The sequence below is a fragment of the Leptonychotes weddellii genome, chromosome 6 (genome assembly GCF_054177405.1).
Source record: "Leptonychotes weddellii isolate Sample4059 chromosome 6, ASM5417740v2, whole genome shotgun sequence".
Classification (NCBI taxonomy): Eukaryota; Metazoa; Chordata; class Mammalia; order Carnivora; family Phocidae; genus Leptonychotes; species Leptonychotes weddellii.
In genome coordinates, this window is record NC_138374.1 from 65,869,467 (window position 1) to 65,891,067 (window position 21,601).

A 21,601-nucleotide genomic window follows, 5' to 3' on the forward strand; every position below is an offset into this window, starting at 1 on the left:
TGAGATTTTAAGATGCTACACTGTGGGCTTTGAAGATGGAAGAGGTCCATGTCTCAAGGAATGTGGAGCCTCTGGAGGCTGGAAAAGGCGAGAAAACAGAGAGAAACTCGCTTCTGCCAACACCTTAATTTTAGCCCAGTGAGACCCTTTTCAGATTTTGGACTTCTAGAACTCTAATGCAATAAATGTGTTGTTTGAGGCCACTGATTTTGTGGTAATTAAGTTACAGCTGCAATGCATGGTAACAGAGCCAGGAGGTTAATAAGTGTTGGGGGGTTGGTTTCTTCTGAGGTGCCTCTCCTTGGCTTACAGATGGTCGCCTTCTTGCTGTGTTCTCATGCGGTCTTCCCTCTCTGTGTGTCTGTGTCCTAATCTCTTCTCATAAGGACACCAGTCCCGTTGGATTAGGGCTCATCCACCTGACCCCATTAATTACCTCTTTCAAGGCCCAGTCTCCAAATAGGGTCACATTCTGTGACATTCTGGATTTGGTGGGTGACACAATTCAGCCCATAACACTCCGCCATCTGGACCCCGAAAGTTCATGTCCATCTTTTATTTATTTATTTATTTATTTATTTATTTATTTATTTATTTATTTATTTGACAGAGACACAGCGAGAGAGGGAACACAAGCGGGGGAGCAGGAGAAGGAGAAGCAGGGGGAGTGGGAGAGGGAGAAGCAGGCTTCCCACAGAGCAGGGAGCCTGATGCGGGGCTCGATCCCAGGACCCTGGGACCATGACCCGAGCCGAAGGCAGACGCTTAACGACTGAGCCACACAGGCGCCCCAGTTCATGTCCTTCTTACATGAAAAGTAAATTCACCCACATCCCAACAGCCCCAAGTCTTAATCTTATTCCAGCGCCATCTCTAAATCCAGAATCTCATCTAAACCAAGTGTGGGTGAGAGGTGAGGTATGATTCATCCTGAGGCAAAAACTCCACTCCAGCAGAGAACCCGTGAAATCAGACAAGTTATCTGTTTCCAAAACACAATGGTGGCCTACGATAGACTTTTTCATGCCAAAAGGGAGAGATCAGAAAGAAGAAAGGGGTCCCGGGTCCCAAGCGAGTCCTTTGACAGTGTAGTACTTCAGACTATGTCAAATCCCATTTTGATGTGACATTATTTCAACAGAAAAGCTGCTTTTACAAAGCGGGAAGTATCTGACTGTCAGAGCAAAATGACACATTTGAATTTTCCATGTAACTTTTGAGAAAAGGATAACTGTTGTCATATTTCAGTGCCTAACATTACTCAAGAATAATGAATTTTCTATAAACATTCCTCGGCAAGCCACTCATTTGCACATTCCTGGAGAATTAATCTTTTTAAGAAATAACATAATTTTGTTCCAAAGAATCATGTGTGCGTCTGTGTGTGTGTGTGTGTGTGTGTGTGAATTTCCTTCCCATCTAATTTGCTTCCTACTGTGTTTTTAGTAGTAAGACAGATCACATAAGCCTTCTCTGCTCTCTTTGGCTCCATCCCGATTCCCTCTCACCTCCAGCCACCTGTTATTCATCTTGGTCAAGATGGCTATTTGCAAACAAGCTCCTAAACATCAGAGGAAGATTGTTAGTAAGTTGCAGCTCTTGGAAAATCTGTCACACACTGCTGACTTTCCTGAACCTGGGCAAGAGCTGACTTTGAAAGTAGCTCCCAGGAGGACCCCGGAGCCTGCTGAGGACCCAGCGTGGGTGGAGCTGCCAGGCTGCTGAGGAAGGAATTACCAGAAGGCAGGTGAGGGCCCCATGTGGCAAAGGTATCCGGGGATCTTGGCGAAAGGAATGAGGCGTGATACTTCTGCGGGATGATCCTGTGACCTCCACAAAGCTACAGACAAGCCTTCACTTCCCTTTCTCTCTTGCTCGGGACACTACTTCTCTTTCCCACCTTCCCAACCTTCTCTTGCAACCTTCTCAACCTCTTAAAAAAATACCTTATTTTTCAGAGCAGTTTTAGTTTCACAGCAAAACTGAGCAGGAAATAGATTTCCCCTATTCCTCCCGCCCCCAGGCGAGGCATGCCCGCTATCGGCAACCCCCACCAGGCACTGATGCACCGTTATCACCCAGAGCCCATAGATTACGTTGTAGTTCATTCTTGGTGCGGTGCATTCTGTGGGTTTGGACAAATGTATAAGGACAGGTCGAGCCATCATTATAGTGTCCTACAGAATAGATTCACCGCCCTCAAAGTCCTCTGAGGAGCAGGCATGATTATACCTGCCTCATGGCACAGTTTTGAAGATTAAAGGAGGTAATGTGAGTGAAGGGTCTAGAAAACTGCCCAGCACAGTGTGGGGGCCGGCAGTAAGTGGCAATTATCAATACGATGGAGGCACACGGGAGCGGGCTGTGCCAGGGGTCTTGTGATATGGACCGTCTGCTCTCCCCAGGACTTTGCTGGGAACCGCAAGCCTTCCGGGTGTGCTAACATGTAAGGGACAGGGGCGCCTGCGGGGCTCAGTTGGCGAAGCATCTGCCTTCGGCTCAGGTCATGATCCCGGGGTCCTGGGATCGAGCCCCGCATCGGGCTCCCTGCTTGGCGGGAAGCCTTCTTCTCCCTCTGCCCCTCCCCCCCGTTCATGTTCTTTCTCTCTCTCTCGCTCACTCTCTCAAGCTCTCTCTCTAATAAATGGATGGAATCTTAAAGACAACAACACCAACAACAAACATGTAAGGGAGAAAGCTAGGCCGCCTGGAGTAGAGTGAGGCCTGGAAGAAACCCCAAATCCAAACCTTCAAACACGTGTGATGGGACGGCGCTTACAGCTCTTGACCTACACCTGAAGCAAAAACTCCACTCCAGCATCGAACCCGTGAAATCAGACAAGTTATCTGTTTCCAAAACACAATGGTGGCCTACGATAGATTTTCCATGCCGAAAGGGAGAGATCAGAAAGAAGAAAGGGGTCCTGGGTCCCAAGCGACCTGCCCCATTCTCGTTCACGTTCAAGGAGAGACAGGTGTGGTAGGTTAAGCAGCAGACACGCCCAAGAGTCTGTGGCTTTTGATTCCAAGGCCTAAGCCTCACGTGGGAAAGAATTCAGGGTTTAGGGGAAAAAGTGCCTTGGCCGGAGCAGGAGGAAGGGTGGAGTTGCCCCAGGACCAGAGGGTGACCCTCTGCAATAGCTGGGGTGGCTGGGGGTGGGGGTGGGAGACTGCAAAACCTCCTTGGGTGGGGCATGGTGGGGGGGGGCGGGTGGCAAGACCCCAGAAGAAAATGTTGCTCTGAGGCAGAGGGGGTCATGGAGAAGAGTGCTGTGCCCCCAGGCAGGACCTGAGACCACCAAGAGCCACCAGCCTCAAGGGCCCATACCCAGCTGATGGGGTCTCATGGGTCTTGAGGACCAAGGGGGCACCTCTCCCACGCCCTGGACCTACATTCGTTCTGGGGGATCGCAGGGAGGCGGGGGACACCTGGTCAAGACCGAGACTAAAGTCCCCTGCCAGCCAGAGGGATCCATGCTTCAGTGAAAGATGAGGTACAGGAAAATTAGAAGAATTGCCTGCCTCCCCCACACCTGAGTCTGTGGACGGGGATTCACACCAGCATTGGAGGGTGGCCCGGGTTAATGACGGCTTGCCAGCAGCAAGCCCAGCTTCCTGCCCTGCCTGCTTCATTCAGCTGCTTGCCTCCACGTTTGCCTCCTTTGATTCTGCGGCCTCCATGTAAGTCCCGGGTCAAGGGCGCCTGGTCTCAGCATCTCATCTGGCTCTCTGTAGCTCACTAGTCATTTATGACCAGACCACCTCTTTGAAGGCTTGTTTCATTGGAATCTTTGTGACTGATCGTGTGGCAGCCAGAGGGCCCTCTAGGTAATTACTCCACTGGGCCCCCCACAGCACGGAGCAGGACCAGGAGACAGCCGTGCAGTCCCTCTCTGTACGGAACTGGCATTTGCTCTACTTGGAAGTGATGAAGTTTAACACCTGCTTGATTTTTCATGCAGGAGCTAATGAGTAAAACCGATGTTTATATAAGGCAAGAAAAAGCAGAGGGTCGGATAAAGCCATTATTTTATTTCTGAAACCACAGTTAATGTAATGGTGCATGAATTCTTCTCAAATGTCAAATATGTGAGAGGCTTTTAAAAAATTGGTATCAAACTTCCTCCGTATAATATTCAAAATGAAATAATTCCAATCCCAGCTTCGAGTCGGCTGCCTGAGTTGACTCTTAGGTGCCTTTCGCTATTTTGTTTATTTGCCACCCCAACTCTTCCCGATAAAAGCTGCTTCTGCTCATTTTCAGGGTCTCATTCAGACGCTATCACCGTCTCAAACAAAACTTTCTTGTGCTGGCTTGCCCCCGTGGTCCCTGGAGCTAAGCGCCACGGTCCATCACTGTGATGCTTCTAGGCTTTTTGTTGCCCTCACCGCCTTAGACCTTGTACTCTTGTATTCAAATAGCGGTGAAGGTGTGTTTTCTTTCTTTCTAGACTGCCGGCTCTTTTGAGAACAGAAAATATGTTAGGTTCATTTTTATTTTATTTTAAGATTTTTATTTATTTATTTGAGAGACAGAGAGAGCACAAGCAGGGGGAGGGGCAGATGGAGAGGGAGAAGCAGGCTCCCCACGGAGCACGGAGCCCGATGCAGGACTCGATCCTAGGACCCCAGGATCATGACCTGAGCCTAAGACAGACGCTTCAACGACTGAGCCACCCAGGCACCCTTTCCCTTTCTTTTAAATAGGATGACAACAGTAAAAACATTCCATGTTCATGGACTGGAAGAATAAACATTGTCAAAATGTCTGTGCTGCCCAGAGCAATCTACACTTTCGATGCCATCCCTCTTACAATACCATTGGCATTTTTCAAAGTGCTGGAACAAACAATCCTAAAATTTGTATGGAACCAGAAAAGACCCCGAATCACCAAGGGAATGTTAGAAAAACAAAGCTGGGGGCATCAAGTTGCCTGACTTCATCCTATATTACAAAGCTGTGATCACCAAGACAGCATGGTACTGGCACAAAAACAGACATATAGACCAATGGAACAGAATAGAGTGTCCAGAAATGGACCCTCAACTCTATGGTCAACTAATCTTCGACAAATCAGGAAAAAATATCCAATGGAAAAAGGACAGTCTCTACAATAAATGGTGCTGGGAAAATTGGACAGCTACATGCAGAAGAATGAAACTCAACCATTCTCTTACATCATACACAAAGATAAACTCTAAATGGATGACAGACCTCAGTGTGAGACAGGAATCCATCAAAATCCTAGAGGAGAACACAGGCAGTAACCTCTTTGACCTCAGCCGCAGCAACTTCTTTCAGGACACGTCTCCAAAGGCAAGGGAAACAAAAGCAAAATGAACTTTTGGGACTTCATCAAGATAAAAAGCTTCTGCACAGCAAGGGAAACAGTTAAGAAAACTAAGAGGCAATCCATGGAATGGGAGAAGATACTTGCAAATGACACTGTAGATAAAGGGCTGGTATCCAAGATCTATAAAGAACTTCTCAAATTCAACACCCAAAAAACAATCAAGTCAAAAAATGGGCAGAAAACATGAACAGACACTTCCCCAAAGAAGACATACAAATGGCTAAAAGACACATGAAAAAATGTTCAACATCATTAGCCATCAGGGAAATTCAAATCAAAACCACACTGAGATACCACCTTACACCAGTGAGAATGGCAAAAATTGACAAGGCAAGAAACAACAGAGTTGGAGAAGATGTGGAGAAAGGGGAACCCTCTTACACTGTTGGTGGGAATGCAAGTTGGTACAGCCACTTTGGAAAACAGTGTGGAGTTTCCTCAAAAATTTCAAAATAGAGCTACCCTATGACCCAGCAATTGCACTACAGGGTATTTACACCAAAGACACAGATGTAGCGAAAAGAAAGGCCATATGCACCCCAATGTTCACAGCAGCAATGTCTGCAATAGCCAAACTGTGGAAAAAGCCGAGATGCCCTTCAACAGATGAATGGATAAAGAAGATGTGGTCCATATACACAATGGAATATTACTCAGCCATCAGAAAGGATGAATACCCAACTTTCACATCAACATGGATGGGACTGGAGGAGATTATGCTAAGTGAAATAAGTCAAGCAGAGAAAGACAATTATCATATGGTTTCACTCGTAGGTGGAACATAAGGAATAGCATGGAGGACATTAGGAGAAGGAAGGGAAAACTGAAGGGGGGGAAATCAGAGAGGGAGACAAACCATGAGAGACTATGGACTCCGGGAAACAAACTGAGGGGAGACAGGTGGGGGGATGGGGTAGCCGGGGGGTGGGTATTAAGGAGGGCACGTGTTATAATGAAAACTGGGTGTTATATGCAAACAATGAATCATGGAACACTACATCAAAAACTAATGATGTACTGTACGGTGACTAACATAACATAATAAAAATAAAGTTTGTTAGTCTAACTGATAAATAAATAAATAAATAAATAAATAAATAAATAAATAAACAGGACGACAACAGTAAGATATTTGAGGCCCCCGTTCCTTCATCATCACTTCACATAAATCAAGCACAAGCTCATGAAAGACACCGCCACTCTTTATTCAAGAAATTTAAGAATTCTCTTGTGAGACCGTTTCAAAATGGTCCCTGGATCACCAGCACCTGAAGGCGGTCAGATACACACCTTCAGAGCAGGCTAAGTACCTGACTTTGCTGTTGAGCGCAGAGGCCGCAGTCAGTCAAGACCGGTAGAGTGGTGTCTGCACAGCAGAGGCCCCATCAAGGCAGAGCCAACAAAGCCAGGTGTTTTGTTCATCCTGGGAATTCCGGGGAGAGCACAGGGAATTCTGATGGCCCGAGATGCCAGTGCGAGGCCCCGGGGGTCCACCCGTCGTCATACATGAGGGCCACCCTGAGCGGTGTGGGTGCAGCTCAGCACCCCTTAGGAAGCCTGGTCCTCCCGTCGTACAGGAAAGGAGCTCTGATTGCTGTCACAGCCAGTCGTCCACTGCTCTGTGGACTGGAAGCCTCTGGCACCAACCCTCCTGGACGCAGCAGTCCTGAGCCTGACGCTCACAGCGCCCCCTCCCCGGGGGGGGCACCGCAGGACTCTCAAGAGACTTCCGACTTCACGTTGCCTACACCTCCAGCATAATTACTTTCTTTTAATTCTTCTAAAAGTGGTGATGCAGGGATTAATCCTCAGCTGAGCACATGATGGCACAGACGGACTGGAAAACTTCACTCCGGGACTATGTCACATGAGTTTTAAAGAACCCCTGGACATCCTGAGAGGATGCGGTAGACCACAAGCAGAGGGTCAGCAGGCTGTGCAGAGAGGCTTGCTGTTTCCCAGCTGGAGAACGCCTCCTAAGGGCAGGACTCAGTTTTCATACTTTTCATCGTTGTGCAAAGACTGAGCACCTCCTCTGCAAACCAGCTACCAGAACTGAATTCAAGAATCCTCCTTCAAGTCAAGTAGGAGCAGTTAGAATGCTCCGATGCTCGTTCGGGAGATGAAACGTTTGGAAAAAGAGGGTTTTGTTTGTTTGTTTGTTTTGTTTTGTTTTTCAGATAGGAAGAGTGGATGAGAAGCCAGGAGATTTGCTTCTAATCCCATTTCTATTTTTGATGACTTGTCTGACTGCAGGTAAGTTTCCGTCTCTGCATTTCGGGGTTCCCCTTTGTAACAGTCTGTCATCGTCTTGTGCCAAAAAGATCAGAGTCAAGTACGATGCCCCAGGTGGGAACAAAACCAATAAGACAACTTAGCAGATTCATAAAAGCTGAGACATTGTCACTTGACTTTCTGAGATCAGATAACAACCTAATGGCTTGATCATGATGAAAACAAAAATAAACCTAGGAAAATTAGTAATAGGGTTTTCATTCTAGTTTAGGAGAATTTATGACCAAATGACTGCTCAGACAGTTGTCTTCAAACGAGGAAGGAAGCCTGACCTCGCAGGCCATCACCCACGAACACTGTTGATTGTGTGTTACAGACATTAACGGGATCTCTCCAAGGTGTTTATTCATACTTTGCAGACAGACTGATTTGTGTTGCTCAAATGAGCTATGCATGGAGGAGAATGTTTAAGCAGCAGGGGGGTAAAAAAAAAGGACACATTAAATAAGCCTGAAAGTGATCTGAGTATTTTCCAGGAAAAAAGATAGAGAGTCTGATGTGAGTTTTTCTTTATCGTGTTGACAGCCCGCTGATGACCCCTGCAAAGTAGTTGTCTGGGGTGAACTGTCCCTGAGTGGTACAGGTGGGGGTGGCAAGGGGCTGGGCTGAGGCTGGAGACAAGTGGAGAGAAGTTCTACTTTCCCAGTAGCCAAGGAAGCCACAGACCATAGGATCTGTTTAGCTGATCTGACCGATGCCAGCCATGCCCCACCCCTAAGTGCAGCACCTACACCATCAGGCTGGACCGGGGTGGGAAATCTCTGAGCCATCTCTGAGCAAGGCAGTCTGCCAGGGAGGATGGCTCTGGCTATTTCTCCTTTGAACCAGAATTCAACTCGTTGTTGGGCAGAGGCACCTGAGAAGGGAAAAGTCTAACCAAGATAATAAGGCTTTAAGAAGCAAGAAAAATGTACACATGGTCCAGCTCACCTACAAGGTCTCCATGAGATGCAAAGATAAGTATCCAAATTTGAGATGCAGATAAAATGAAACATCGGGGGATGGAGGCAGAGGTCCTACCAGTCCCACTGGTCACCAACTCGTCGTCACTTAGCTAGGGAGGTTGAGGGACCAACAGCCAGTGTTAGAATTGTCTTCTATCTCTATTTGGGGAAGACCCGCCCTCTGGAAATTCTCCACCCAGTTCCCTGCAGAAGGAGCAAGGCTGCTTAGCAATTCTTCCTGCTCTGAAGCCAGCAGCTGATATAGGAAGGCAACTTGGAAAAAGGGAGAGGGCAAATAAGTGTATGGTATTTAGAAAATCTACCATAACATTTGTTAATGAACCACAGAGTACTCGAAATGCAAAGGATTTCACAGACTAGGGCTCCAGTGGTTTTAAAGCATAAAGGTCCCTTCTAAAATTAAAAAAAAAAAAAAATGCAGCCTCCCTGTAGCAGTACTCGGTATCTATTGACTCAGAAGATACAGAGTGATATAAAGGATTCAGTAATACACTTAAATTCATCTTCTCTTCCTGATCCCAAGGATGCCTAAGCACACTTGCAGGTTAGCGGTAGACAAGCATGTGACATCGCATATTCAGTCTCCACAGGGCTCCTGGGCTGGACCTGGATTCAGAGACCTCTTGCAGTCGTTCTGGGTACCCCCTGGCAGAAACTAAAGGCTAGAAGAAGGGAGGTAAAGTAACCCCCTTTAACCAGCCAGCTAGTGGTGGACAACTGGTAGCCCCACACTGCCAGGGGACTCCTGGGTCACAGCCGGGGTCTATGCAGCGAGACTACGTCCCGATGTACTGGTCTGTGCTTTGTTTCCTGCCCTTCCCCAGCCAGGCATCCACGTTGCCTCAGGGGGAACTAGGATTATTAAAGCGGGAATAGAAAGACAAAGAGGTGTTTTGCTTTTTGCTTTCAAAGCAAGTTCTGAAAACCCTCTTCGGGAACATGTTTTGGATTGCCAGAGCTTTTGATTTATGAGAAGAAGGCTTGCAGAAAGGGAGGACCCCAGAGACACCTAGAAAGAAAAGAAAGGCCAAGGATTCACTTGTCCCTTGGACACCTGTGCTGGGAAAGGCGCGGTGAGCAGCACAGAATAACCCAGGAGCCTGGGGGACCCACGTGTAAGGAGAGCAGTTCGCACTGGGAAGCAGGCCTGTCCTCTCTTTGTCTTTATCACACGGGGAGCCCAGGCTTGCTGGAACCTCGTGGCCACTCAGGGTCACGTCACCCATGCTGAGGCCGTGTTCTCCTCGGGCCTCCTGCCAGTAGGCTTGCATATCATTGTGGGTCCTCGGCAGGTACCGGTGAGCCTCATCCAAACTACGCCCTAGCACGTGCTCATGTCCAAGGCCCGGGGGATCTCCTGCGCTCCCTAACATCCAGGAGGTGGGGCCCCGGACAGGTGGTGCTGGTGCGTGGATGCCCTCGCATCTTATTTCTGTACTTGGGAGGGGCACATCTGACCTGGCATCTGGAACCCTATGCCTTGTAAGGGCATTTGGGGCCACTTTTCCCCCTACGAGGCAACAGAATGCAATCGACAACGTGTAGAAGCCCCGACTTCCCATCCTGGCTCTGCTGCGCGCCTCAGCCAAATTATCCTTGAGACTTCGTTTCTCAGTCAAGAATGGGGCTAAAAACTCAGGCCTCCCAGTGCTGCTGAAAAGATCAAGTGGACAGGTTACAGTGAATGCTTTTGGTAAAGCACAAGACGCTAATCAAGTGTTAGCTATTGCTCCTTCGAGAATCTAAGCAGTACCTGTGAAATATTTGAAATAGAAATTTGACAGATGTAGCTGGAGTAGTAGTATCAGGTAGTGTTTACTGTGCTTAACCTTGAAACACTGTCTTAAAATTCTTCCCACCACTTAATTTCAGTCCAAGTCTGAGGGATGAGTATGCTTTATATTAAAGAACTCCTAATATAAAGAATTGTTTATATTAAAGAATGAGAACGGATGAAAGAAACCTGAAACAGAAACAGATGTTTGGGAATAGGAGAATCCGATACACATAAGGACGCCGTGCTTAACCAGAGTCCCTCCCTAACAACCGGGCCAGAAAGGCGCTTTAAAACCACGTGATGATGGAGGAAGGCGGAGGTGTGCATCAGCTCACGGCTCGGTCTGCACCTGGCGTCAGGTGGAACGGGGTGAGCAGGGATGGGGAGCCAGCCTCGCCTCCAGAGTGCAGGGCACCCACGGTCGGCGTGGATGTGAGCAGACCTCTGGAAAGGAGCTCAGGCAAAGAAGCAGCGCAGGCCACCCCTCCCCTCAACCAAGAAGGCCCTAGGATCCAGCTCCTGTCTGCCTGCCTTGTTGGGTTCATGTTCTGATGCTCCCGGGTCTCCCGACCATCCCTCAGGCAAGACACAGGCAAGAGTGAGCCACAGCAGGATCTGGAGCCAAAGGCTGAATTTGGAATGCTGGGTCTGCTCCTTGCTCACTATGCAACCTTTGGGCAAATTACTTAGCCCCTTGTTTTTTCCAGTGGTGAAATAGGAAGAGTCCATATGAGCTTCCTAGGCTTGCTGCAAGGTATCACAACAAACTTACAGCTTAAACAACACAGATTTGTGATTTGAGAGTTCCGGTGTTAGAAAGCACACAGCGTCTATAGGGCTGCTGGGGGATCTGGGGGGAAATCTGTTTCTTTGCCTTTTCCGGCTTCTGGTGGGGCTTGCACCCCTTGCTCTCAGCCCCTCCTCCGTCTTCCAGGCCAGCAGCCTAACATCGTCCAATCCCTGTGACACTGCTGTCCTCCTTTTATAAGGACACTTGTGATTACATCGGGCCCACCAAATAATCCAGGATACATTCCCCATCTCAAGAGTCTTAACTTAATCACATCTGCAAAATCCCTTTTGCTCTGTAAGGTAACATAATCACAGTTCCCATGTGGCCATCTTTGGGGTCGGGGCCATTACGTTTCCTACAACCATAGTTGCCAAGGAATAAATACGTATGAATATATTTATTTTTTTAGACATTTCATTTATTTATTTGAGAGATTGAGAGAGGGCATGAGAGGGGAGAGGTCGGAGGGAGAAGCAGACTCTCCGCTGAGCAGGGAGCCTGATGTGGCACTCGATCCCAGGACTCCAGGATCATGACCTGAGCCAAAAGCAGTTGCTTAACCAACTGAGCCACCCAGGCGCCCCGAATATATTTGTTTTTTAAGTAGGCTCCATACCCAGCGTGGAGCCCAACGCAGGGCTTGAACTCACGACCCTGAGATCAAAAGACCTGAGCTGAGATCAAGAGTTGGCCGCTGCTTAAGTGACTGAGCCACCCAGGTGCCCCTCAAGGAAATACACACTTCATACCATATAAGACACTTAGAGCCTGGCTTGTAGTGAGCACTCAATAAATGTTAGCTGCTATTATCATTATTTGCTGAAACAAAAACTCTTAGCCTCCAAAGTCTTCACCGTTCATTAGCTGTGACCCAACCCTTTCATCTGGCCAAGTCCCGAGACTTCCTTCTGGAAGCCTTTCCTGACCTAGACTGGGTGTGGTGTCCTGCTGTCTAGGTTCTTAATTCTGTGTTGTGTTATAATCATCCGTCTCCCTCACTAGCATGTAAATTCCTCAAGACCGGGGACCTCCCTTTACTCACCTCTGTGTTCCTGCCCACTGGCCTAGTAGTGTTCGCAAGTCTCCTCAATGACTAATGGTCCTCCCTGGGTCCTCGGCAAACAAGAGTGAATGTCGGTTCATGCACCTGCGGGGTCCCGGAACCATAGGGCTGCTGTGACCCGCCGGAGGGGAGCTGTGGGGCGGGGGTGGGGAGGGGTCTGTATTTTGGGGTCATCATGCTCTGCACAGACGCAGATCTTCAGGGTGAATAGCTGGTTTCCCATCAGTGAAGCTGTCAGGAAAAGCAGGGGAAGACAGAGCCCCGAGCTCAGCCCAGAAAGGGGCTCTTGCTCTTGCAGGTACTTTGGCCTCGTGGTATCTGTGGGGAGTCACTGTCTCACAGCTCAGGGTGGGGGGGCTGGCATAGGGAATGGTCTGGGATTGCTTGGGTGGCTTGGCGTTTTCAGTCACACGTAAGGACGACCTGCAGAAATCATCTGTTTCAGTGGTTCACAAAACTCAAAAAACACAGATTCCCTGGCCCCAGCTCAGAACCGCTGAGTCAGAACGTCCAGGAGTGAGGTGGGATTTTGGAAAACGCCCCAGTCATTCTGCTATGCAGCCAGGTTTGGGAACCACTGACGGGACCTGCCCGGAATTTTCCAGACAGTCTGTGCTACTAAGATAGGATTCCTAACACAGGTGTGTAAAAATGGAAGGTACAGCCGATGCTGCCCATCATTAAGCAAGATTACTGTTCATGCGCCAGGCCACACAGCAAGAGTCCACGAAGCAGTTCTCACGGAGCCGTCTTCTAGCCTATCTGCATCCACAGTGGAGCGGCCCGAGGGTGGTGGCTCCCTCTTCCAGTTAGCCCCCAGATCTTTCAGACGTGTGGTCTTTGATCCGGCCTCTCAGGGGCACCCTCTGGAGGGCTCTGGGTGACTCAAACGCCTTTGGATTAGGGCTCCCTCCCTATTGCCTCCCCTTGGTGCCTCCAGGGCCACACGGCCCCTTGATCCAGCGGCTGGACTGGTGGGGCATCCACAAGACAGGGAGATCGTGGTGCTGGGTGTTATTTTGCTACGAGTCTCTCCGTTTGCCTCGAGTCAGACCACCAAATGCTCCTTTTGGGAGACGTGGCTTCCTCGGATGCTGGGGTGTGGTGGAGGCTGTCGAGGAAGGCAGCTGGGCATGAATCATCTGCGGGCCCGGCACATTTTCATCTCATTCCATTTTCGCTGTCTCTGCACCTATGTGACAAGTCTGTTTCCTTCCTTCGTCTTGGATCTACACAGAGTCCTTCCAGAAGCAGCTTGTTTAAAATCTGCAATAGCCTTTCCCTGGAATTCTGTTATCCTCCTTCCTTCCCCCTTTTATTTTTCTCCCAAGCACTCATCACATTCTAAGATGCTCATTTATTAATTTCCTTACTGAAATCGCTTTTGATTTCCCAGCTTATTCTTACTGGCCTGCTCCCTCTACTAGAACGTAAATTCTGTGAGGGCAGGAATTTGTCCCCCCTTCCATTGGCTGCTCCTTGTCCCCCAGCACGTGGAGAGTCCCAGAGGGAAAAGCCAGCAGTAAACAGGGAGTGAGGAAAAAGACTGAGAACCCCACCAAGGGGGACATTTCACAGCTAACAGAGGTCCAAGGAGGAGGCCGGCCAGGAAGAATCGGAGGAAAGTCAAGAGTGGGGGGGGCCCTGGGCCAATGTGTGGGTGTCTTAGGTGAGTTGCCATGGTTACTGGGATGCAAGGCCAGGGCCCAGCCCTCCCGCCTCAGGCCACCAGAGCTTGGGGGTAGGTATAGGTAACGTTTGGGGGAAAAAAAAAAACCCAAAACTCACCCTTGGATAGACACGCTCTCCCTGAAGGCTAATCAACCGTAATCCCCGACATCCACGTGAAGAGAGAGATGGTGCGGCCAGCATCAGATCAAATTCGTAAGCGTTAGGGGGACAAAGGAATCATAAACAAGAGACAGAGCTGTAACTGCTTGAACACAGAAAGAATGAGTCATCCAAGGCAGTGTGGCGCCAGCGGGCTTACTGTGGCCTCCCAGACGCCCGGCAGCCTGAGCGGCCTCAGGGACTGCTGGGCAGGCGGGTCCCTTCTAAGAGACTTCACCGCCAGAAAACCTGCATTAGAAAGAGGATGCACTACCTCCTCACCTGCCGGTCCCACACTCTCTCTTGGCTTGCCTGGCTCGTTCTTCCCCTTCCATTCACTAAACCAGGTCATGCTGTCCTGTCTGTCCAGGCCCAAACAGGCCACCCTGGGCCACCCAGGCACCAGCGTCTTCCTTCCCTTCCACCGCTGGTCAGACAGCAGCGCCGACCGCCGAGGGCCCGGACATCTGGGGCCGGCCGCAGCCCAGCCTTGCGGCCCTGCCTCTTCTGCCTTGTTCCTCTGACCCGGCCCCACAGCAGGCACAGAGGGCCCCCGGCGCCTGCTAAACCCTGCCTCTGCTTCTCGACTGCCCTGGGTCCCCGTTCATCCCAGAACAGACTGTGCCATTCATCACCCCCAACTCTGAGCCTTTGCACGGGCCAGTCCCTCTGCCTGGAAAGCCCTTGCTCACGTGTGTGGGTTGGAAAATCTTGCTCAGCTTTCCGGGGCCTCAGCTGTCAGGCCCTTCCCGCCCTCCACTGCTCTCAGGAAGAATGAGTGTTCCTGTTATCACCACTCCCATGGCGGCGTTAATCCAGGGCCAGGCGAGTTGTTTTCGCGCTCATATCGCCCCTAGATTACGAGTGCTCTGAAGTCCTTATTCATCTTTAAACCATCAGTGCCTGAAATACCTGGTCCCATGTTCATTACGCGAATGTCTTAGAAATACATGGCTTATGTACGATCTTTTAGGAACGTATCTACCACTTGCAGCAACACACATTCTTTGGAAAAATCCTTCCATAGCATCCCAACCAAGGAGGATGGCTTACAGCAGTAACTCATAGGAAAACCAGAGAAAGGCGGACAACCCTGGGAAGGCTGGTCACGGTGTGGATCAGAAGTCTGTGATGACAAGTCCTGTGACAAAGAAAATTTCTGTTTCATAAAAACGTGCCTGGGTCCAGGCCAACCATCGACTTAGTTCCGACACAATGGACTACAGCAAATTCTAGCAGAAGGAGAGGGTCTGGAGAGAAACTGGGGAGCTGGGAGGAATCTGACCCATCAGGTGGCACAGTGAACCTGGGGTGTGAGGGCTGGTATCCCCGGAGCAGGACACACAGGGCTTCTGTCCAGCCTCTCTGGACCAGTTCTGAGCTTGAGGAGACCCAGCACAGCACACCGAGCCAGCACAGAAAGATCTGCGGGAAAGAGCCCCCAAGCCTTCAGTTCTACAAGATCAACCAGGTGGGGGAGCACAGGTGCATGTGGTCCCACACGGGTCGGGGGTAAATAAGCATCTATAGACCACTGGAGCCCCACGGGGCACAGGGAAAACAGAATTTTCCCAAAAGTAACAGAAACTAAAACCGAATAAGGATTACTCATGCTGGTTTGGCATAACACAGGCTTTGGGCTCTAGATTTCACTAAGGAAAGGTCCTGAAGGGGGTTCAGAATATACCACCCCCAAATACGCCACTTTGGCATAAGGACTATTTTGAGCCAAATGCAAGTAAGAAACAGCAGACACAGGAGGAACTCCCTGGCCTCGTCCTCTCTGCCAAGATGTCTGTTTCTTTTCTTTTTTTTTTTTTTTTAAATTTTTATTTATTTATTTGAGAGAGAATGAGAGAGAGCACATGAGAGGGGGGAGGGTCAGAGGGAGAAGCAGACTCCCTGCCGAGCAGGGAGCCCGATGCGGGACTCGATCCAGGGACTCCAGGATCATGACCTGAGCCGAAGGCAGTCGCTTAACCAACTGAGCCACCCAGGCGCCCTGTCTGTTTCTTTTTCTGAAGGGGTTTATCCCTTCCATCTCCCCTACCAGAAGGAAGAAAACCACCATTATCACTGGAGAGAGAAAGCGGGCACCAAGATGGTCTGCACAAACAAACCTTCTAAAATAACTCTGATCTTCCATAAGTCTTCTTCCTGTATTTACCTTCCCACAATTTACTGCCCCTAAAAGCTCATATCCCTTTTTTTTTGTCTTGTCACTTTCCTACAACTTATTTCCCTTTTTTTAAGATCCTATAGGATTTCTTCAGGATTTCTCCTTCCCTGTGAAGCTCCTGTGTGCATGTACAATAAACTTCTTCTCCTATTAATTTGGCTCTTTTTCTCCTGTTAATCTCTCCTGTTGTCAGTTTAATTCACAGGCTAAACCTAAGAGGGTAGAGGAAAAGCTTTTTTGCCTTCCCTACAGTTTCCACCAAGGGCATGCACAGCAAGTACTCCAGGGCAACAGGAGAGGGCAGATGCCTCCCTGGATCAGGCTAGACAAACCCTTCAGGGGAGGATACCAGTTCTTGGGTGTGTCTGGAAGCTCATACAGATAAGGAGAGATGGGAAGGTAAAGGCCACTGTGATAGTGGGTCTTACAGATAAAAAGGAGGTCATCAGGCCCCAGAGATTCAGTTTGTGTGTGTGGGAAGGAGGGGGTCCTGGGCTGCCAGAATTTCCCAATAACAGTGGGTGGGGGGGGGGGGGGAGAAAACGTTTTTTTCGAAGGTGTGTTGGTGATTTGATTCCGGGTTCTGTTGCTTGACTTGGAAAGCAGACCTTGCTGTATCGGGAGTGTGCAGTGGGGTAGTCAGCAAATGCAGGCTGCCCCAGCCTATATGCTGATAGATCTCTGCCCCTCCCCCGCCCCCAACATCCCAGGGTGCCAAGATGAGGCACCCCCACCCACTGTCTGCCATCCCTGCCTCTGCCCCGCCAACAGTGTTCAGAACCTGAGCCACAGAGCCGGCTGGGCCACCACTGACAGTAACCTGCTCCCAACAGATTGCCTTCAGCAACCTTCATTCATTGCTCTGCTTCCCAACCCCCTTTCAACGTTCCCTCGCTCTTTCCTTTCTGTTTCAAATTCCCTTTCTCCTACTTGGACTTTCATACTTGCACTGTGTTTTTGGTGAAGATCTCTCAATTTTACCTATTTGTGGGATAAAACACCAGAAGTAAATACAGTAGAATTTGGGTGGTGGGTCTCTGGGGGCACGTAGGGTACATTTTTCATATTAACACCTTTTGCTGTAGTTGTAAAGATGTCTAATAAGAAGTTTCCTTTCTTCCTATTGCGATCTCCTTGGCCCTCTTCCTTTGGTGGTGACCCTGAGCAGGGGGTGGAAGAGAAGCTCCCAGAGTTGCAAATTAGACATGAATGCTGGGAGGAAACACAGGCACTGATGAGAAAAGCAGACAGGCACAGGTGGTGCAAGTTAGTGGACCCAGGGCTGTTTGCTCCATGCGGCGCATACGATTGTCAGTGGGGGGCCCCCAGAGGGATGCTTCAAGCATTTCTTCTAACTCTCCTTCCTCAGCCTCACAGCACACAGCCCACTAGAGAGTGCCAACCCAGCCACCCAGGGTGAAATGGTTGGAGAAATCGGAGCGAGCAAGAAATCCGCGCTTTTGCGAGAGGAGCGCATGTGCAGTGCCCTGGAGTGGGTCTCCACACACATCACCCTTTCTCCCCTTCCGTGTGTCTCAGTTGCTCCCCCTTTGCATTTGTATATGCTTTTCCTTGGTTAGTTAAAAAAGTCACCACTACCCACCAAGCACCCTGCTAGAACACTCCCGGACAGTTGTTTTTTTGCTAAAGAGAAGCTTTGGACAGACATATGGTGTGAGGATGAAATGCCATCATCCATGTGACTCGTGGGTTTGAAGGCTGGTCCTCCCTCCCTCCACCCCACTGCCCGCTAACCTGGGCTCCCTCCCAGGTCTGGCCCTCTGAGGCTGGTCATTGGTGACTTGCTTGCTGATACCCGGCAATCTCAGAGCTTCAGGGGCCAGTGGCTCCTCCACAGCCTCATATATGTCCTCACTCCTCCTAGGACACCAGAGCCCACTCCACAAGCACTGCATCTTCAACCCATCTGCCTAGACCTGCCATTTTGTCTGCTGGGTTCCACTAGGAAAACTGATTGCACACCACCTAACAAAAGCTCCTCGACAATTAAACTGATTTGGAATGCTCCAGTTAGCTTACTGAATTGATCTTCTCTTAAGTACCCACTGTTTTCTCTGTGATTTTTTTCTTTGAGCAGCAATTCTTGCCTCTACTTCCTTCCCTAAATGGAAATTTCATTTGCATTTTTTTCACTTCTGCTAATTTATTTAAGATATTTAGTTTATTCTTCATACGGCTGTAAAGAACTAGTTAAGATCTTACAGTCGTATTATGCAAATTTCTATACTGTATTTGTCCCCCCCCACCCGTTTTTCTTTGCTGACACTTAGCGTCTCTGATTCTCAGTTAAAACACCCTTGCTGGCTACTGTTGAAAGGATATTTTTGTAGTATTTTTGGTGTATTAAAGAAGTTAAGTTTCAGTTTCTGGCTTAAGAAATAATAATAATAATCTCTCTACCTGTATAATAATAATATAATAATATATAATAAGTCTCTATGCCTGACCACGTCTACCATATTTATTTACCAATAAAAAGGGGAGATCTGTGAGATTACAGAATAGTATATGCTCATCAAGGTAAGATCTTTTTTTTTTTCTTAAAGATTTTATTTATTTGACAGAGAGAGACACAGCGAGAGAGGGAACACAAGCAGGGGGAGTGGGAGAGGGAGAAGCAGGCTCCCCGCTAAGCAGGGAGCCCGATGTGGGGCTTGATCCCAGGACCCTGAGATCATGACCCGAGCCAAAGGCAGACGCTTAATGACTGAGCCACCCAGGTGCCCCATCAAGGTAAGATCTTAAAGATATTATTTCAAAACGTCATTTAGAAAAAGGGCAATCTACTGACACGCACTGCATTCTTAGGCATTCTCCCCTTTTTGAGTAGAACAAAAATGAGTCAAGGTAAGAACAATGTGATAGTGAGATGTGGCTATAAACAAGCGAGAATGATTTGTCTTGCATACTTCTGTCTTTTCTCAGCCATTTGGCTGTCTTCCTCAGTAAGCAGTAGTTGTGTAGTGCTGGTGGTGGTAGGGGGGAGAGGCAGCATTATACCCAACCCCTCCTAGAGCCCAAGCCGGACCTCCTGAGACAGCTACAGGGCACTCTCTTCCCCAGGGACCAGGGGGATGACAGTGCCCGCCGAGTTCCCCCCTGATGTCCCACCATCTCAAAGAATGTGCTGACATATGAGGGACTCTGGAGACTGTCATTTTACCTTAAAAACTGTAAAATGAATATGGGAAAAGCTTTCTCCTGGCTTCTCCACTTTCTACTTGCACGAGAAATGTCAAAGGCAATTGCCCAGCCAATCATGGGACTCCTGGGAAGGACCCTTTTGTTGTGCTATTTCTCAGCTCGCCAGACACCTTCCACATGTTCCCGTTGGGCAATTTCATTTTAAGGAGGATTGGTGGTAGAGGAGCAAACAGGAAGGCCATTGTCGTAAATAGTTATTTCAGCTTAATAACCCTACGGGGAGGCTACTCATTCATTACCTAGCAAAGCATCACAATAAACCCTGTATTTACATTAACACCTACTATTTATTAAGTGCTATATCCATCTTTTATTCAGACTGATAACTGAGCCAAGTCCACACTTCAAAAATAATTCATAGTTTACATCTTGTTTCTCGGCACTGAAAAAGGCTTTCCGTTTAACATCTCAGTTGTTGCCACAGTAGCTTCTTGCAGGGAACAGGGCCAGATCAGATGGCGGTGTGCCTCCCTTCCCCCGCAGCATGCAAAAATCTGGAAAAGGATTTCCCCAGAGAATCAAGAAGCCAGCCACAGAGCCTAGGTCTCGCTGCTGCTTTGAGGCATTTACCACTGAATCTGTCCATCCCATGGTGGGAAGGAAGCCTCACAGTGAGGACACACGAGCAGATGACAAGACTGACACGTTTTAATGGGCAACACCGTGCAGCCCAGGAGGCCTTCTGCTCTGACCGAAACGGCAGGCCCTGTGCCAGCCTTTTACAGCTCTAGGAGGTAACAGAAGGAGACGAGGACCGGCCGTGCTGGGGGTCTGGGAAGAGGGTGGGAGACCCGGTATTCAGGATCCACTTTATCACTTGATCAAACTTTAACATTTTTGGATTTCCTAACACCCTAGCCCAAAATACACGAAAATAAGCAAGTCCTCCCAAATTAAGACGTCTTCTCCAGCCACGCCTCTGCCCCCGCTCACCCTCCCATTATTATTTCTCAGGCAATTAAAAGATTAAACCAAAGCCCCCCGCAATGCCGTTGGGCGCGCGCGCTGCGAGTCCAGACGGTTTCAGCACCAGCCTCGGGGACAGACGCCATAAGGCCGAGGAAAACGGAACCCTCGCCTTGGCGGCTCCTGTCACCATCAGAACTGCTCCGAGGCAGGTGTCCCGGGGTATTGCGAAATCCTAAGGGCTTCTTGAGGTACAGGCCGAAAACATTTTCACAAATAAAACGACCAACTAGCCACTCCAGCCCTTCCAGTGCCGTCCTCTTCAACGGGGGACGTTTCTGCCCGGAGCATGACAAGCGTTCGTGACCTACATATGGAAAAGGGGCCCCCGGGAGCCTCCCCCCCCTCAAGCCCCAGAGATCGGGAGACGCCGGCCACCCGGAGACCCCCTAAGCGTTCGGAGCGGTCTGTCCAAACCTGCGCTCGGGTTTGCCAAGGGCTCAGCCGAGGGTCGTGGGTTCGAGGGGCGCGCTCACCTGCCAGCGCCCCGCCGCCGACGCCCACCTGTGCGGCAGCGCGAAGGCCGGCTCGCAGCGGGCGGCCCGAGAACCCCAGGAATTTGTTTCGCGTGCTTCCACTGACGGCGGCAGGACGACACACGCACCAAACCGCGTTTACAGTTGCAGAGACTTTCCCGCCCGAGTTGCCCTTTGGCTTCTGGCTCGCCCCGGGCTCGCGAGCCAGGGCCGTGCCACCCGTTCCCCCACAGCCACAGCGGGCCCGGCCCGCCGGCGGGGCGCCCACTTACCCGGAGCGGGGTGCGCGGGCCGAAGGCGCCGCTCACGCGCGGGCTTTGTCTCCGGCGCGGTGCTCGCGGGGGGCGGCCAGACCGCGCGGCATCGCTCCTCGGCCGGGCGCGGGGCTGGACGGGCGGGCGGGCTCGGGCTCGGGCTCCGCGCCCCAGCTCCCGCGCGTCTCGGCGCTCACGGGCTCGCGGTGGAAAGGCGCGCCCCGCCCCGCCCGCCTTCCCCGGGGTCTCCGGGCCGCGTCAGCAGCCCCGCCCGGGCAGGGGAAAGACGACGTGAGGCTGGGGGCGGGGGTCCCGGGGAGGGCGAGCCCACGCCCCGCGCGCGACAGAAGTCACCCAGACCCAAAGTACTTCGTCTGCTCCCCGCCCCCGGTGCGGGGCTCCCGGAGCGCGTGCGGGCCCGGCG

The 21,601-nt window shown here is 50.1% G+C and overlaps 1 protein-coding gene across 1 annotated transcript in view; it reads right to left on the reverse strand.

Moving 5' to 3' along the window:
* The window catches only part of GNG4 (G protein subunit gamma 4), a 66,342-nt gene extending 45,052 nt beyond the window's left edge, over positions 1-21,290 (reverse strand). The window contains exon 1 of the mRNA XM_031016834.2: positions 21,196-21,290. The gene's annotated coding sequence lies outside the window, so the exon portion shown is untranslated. The remainder of the gene's footprint in view (positions 1-21,195) is intronic.
* Between the last annotated feature and the right edge of the window lie 311 nt (positions 21,291-21,601).